The sequence below is a fragment of the Chrysochloris asiatica genome, unplaced genomic scaffold (assembly GCF_000296735.1).
Source record: "Chrysochloris asiatica unplaced genomic scaffold, ChrAsi1.0 scaffold00011, whole genome shotgun sequence".
NCBI lineage: Eukaryota > Metazoa > Chordata > Mammalia > Afrosoricida > Chrysochloridae > Chrysochloris > Chrysochloris asiatica.
The window spans coordinates 26,645,780-26,648,939 of record NW_006408529.1 but is presented as its reverse complement, the minus strand read 5'-3'; positions in this window follow the sequence as shown (position 1 = coordinate 26,648,939).

Genomic DNA, 3,160 nt, shown 5'->3' with positions numbered 1-3,160 from the left:
TGTTTATTGGTCCAGTGGTGAGGATTTTTGTTTTCTTTACACCAGCAGCACATATACTAAAATTGGAGCACCACCACACTAGGGCCTGAAAACATCTTAGCCATTGCCGATCATCTTCAGGTTTTTGGTAATGAAAATTCGCATTGAGTTGCTGGGTTTTCTTGTCATTTTCTTCATTGTTGTTATTTTAATGTTTACTAAATGTTTATGATTTGGGTAAGAAAGTATATTTCCTTTGAGGTTACCCTTTATTTTATCAAAATAGTTTAAAATTGTCTGTTTTATTTGAAATTTGCTTAACTTTTTCACCATTTGAATTTTCTGTATCTACGCTGTTTCCTATTTTTGCTTTGTAATTTTCTTCAGGATAAATTATCTCTGGTTCCCTATTTTCAATCATATAAGTTTGTTTTACTTATAATATCTCTATTTCTGAATTGAGTTTAGGGTTGTGTTGTTTTGTTTGCTAATCTCACGCTTTTGTCTGCTATTGCTGGTCCTCTGTCCAAAGAACTCCTTTAGTATTTTGTTTATTATTTTGATCAGATTGTTACAAATTTTTTAAATAATTGTTACCTTGAAATGTCTTAATTTTGTCATCATATTTTAGGTACAGTTTTCCTATGTAAATGATTCTTGGTTGGCAGTTATTTTCTTTCAGAGTTTTGTGCGTGTCATCTCATTGCCTCCTTGCCTACATGGTTTCTGCTAGAGTAAGAGTTAAGTCATATTGTTTATACTTTGATGATGTCATTTCATGTTTCCTGAGCTGTTTTCAGGATTTTTTTTATCAGTGTTGGTTTTGGTATGTTTGAGTATGTTATATCTTTGTGATTTTCTTTTGGGGTCTAACCTGATTGAGGTTTATTCAACTTCTTGAATGCATAACTTCTCATCTCTCATGAAGCTAGGGAAGTTTTCTTACAACAACTCTTTGAAATTTTCTCTGTGCTTTTTCTTCTTTTCCCTTTCTACAATTCTGTTCACCCTTAAGTTATTCTTCTTAATGGCTTGCCACATAAATCTTAGGCTTTCTTCAGAATTTTTTTCCTTAAGTTTCATTGTAGTTATTCTAGCACAATAGTATTCAGTCTTCAAGTTCACTATTTCAGTTTAATTTTTATTAAAATATATTCCTTTTTTCTTGAAGTGTATTATGCATTTCTGAAATCTGAGTATTAATCTGGGGTTCTACTTGCAAGTTTTGTATTTTTAAGTTTTTCATTTATTTTGTAAGTTTGTTATTACAATTTTTTCTTATAAAAAAAAAAAAAAATTGTGTGTTCTCCTTGCTTTCCTCTGCAACTTTCTTCATCTTTTTCTCAATTCACTGAATTTATCTAAATATCATTCTTTTGGATTATTTATTGACTAGCTTGAATACCTTTTCTTTATCAGAAATGTTTTCTGGTTCTGCATCATGGTGAGTTGTTTGAGTCATGTTTCTTGTTTCTTTGTGTGAACTGAAATGGTCAGTAGTCTTTGAAACATTGTAGCTTCATTATATGTCTATCTAATTGATGATTATATATTGGTGTGGTCTGAGGCATTCACTACCTGCCTCCTGGTATGTGTGATTCAAGAATAGAAGTGTGTGCAGCTCAGTTTAGGGTGTGTTTGGCTGGTGTTGGCCATTATCTGTTATTGATTGGGTGGTATTTTAGCTGGCATTGGCTCTTGCCTAGTAAGTGGGGTTGCAGAGGGTATGGTTTTGGCACATTTGCAGTCTCCGGTTCAGTGTGGTTTCCATCATTTTTCCTGTGCTAGTCCTATGTACAGGTCTCATATGATCATAATGAAGTGCTCTGAAACACATTCTTCATAATGTTAGCCATAGTTAGTTATGATCCACACAGTCAAATGACTTTGAATAGTCAATAAAGCAGAAATAAACTTCTTTCTAGTATTCTCTGCTTTTAGTCAAGATCCATCTGAAGTCTGCAATGATAACCCTCATTCCACATCTTCTTCAGAATCTGGCAACTTCTGGCAGAGCCTGTTAATGCAACTGTTTTTTTTTTTAATTATCTTCAGCAAAATTTTACCAGAATGTGATATTAATGATTTTGTTCAATGATTTAATCATTCCTTTAGGTTACCTTTCTTTTGGAATTGGCATAAATATTGGTCTCTTCCAGTTGATTGACCAAACATATGTGTTCCAGATTTCTTGGCATAGATGAGTGAGTACTTCCATCACTGCCTCTATTTGTTGAAACATTTTAATTGATGGAGTCTTGTTTTTCCCTGATTCCCATAGGTCCTCGCTTAATCTCTGCTTCACCATTGTGTGCATTCCTGAAAATATTTATTACTGATGATACTGTGTATGACATACAATTTTAAATAAACCTTTTACTGTGAATTCAGTGACTATTTACAGAACAGTTCATCATACCCACATTCCACAAATCATATGCTTCATGTCATTACAATGATTGCAATTTTTTCCATGTACCATCAGTTAGCAGTATTTACCTCTATTCACTTTAACTCTTGCCCTCTTTCATTTTAATTTAATTTCATTAAATTTATGAAGCCCCTTTTATGTAACACTTATTGAGTACTTATGATATGTCAAGAACTAAATGTTTTATGACTCATACATAATGTTACATGTCTTTCAAGAATCCTATAAGGTCAGTTGTACTATATCCTTGTTTTATATATGAAAAAATTAAGGTCGAGAATGGTTATAGTAATACATTTGATACATAAGAAATCTTAGATTGGAATATTTGCCTTTGACACCAGTTCATGTTTTTTAACATCATAGAAGAGTTCTCACTTTAACCTCCTCTTTTATTTATCTATTCTGTCTTCCTGGAAAATGTCACTTCATCTAAGCCTAAGATCAAAGATCATATGTCATCAGAATATTTCTCTCATCCTTCCAGGCATGGTCTCATATATCATCATCTTGTTGATCTATTAAAAACAAAAACAAAACAAAAAAAACCACTGCTACCAAGTCAACTCCTATTCATAGTGGCCTTGTATAGGATTTTTCACGTTACACATTTCCTATGGGAGAGGAAAACTTCATAACCCTTGCACAGAGTAGCTGATAGGTTTGAATTGTCAACCTTGCAGTTCTGAATTGTCAACTTTCTTAAACTTTTCGTGCATACTTTAAAAAATAAAACCACTCTGATTCCTT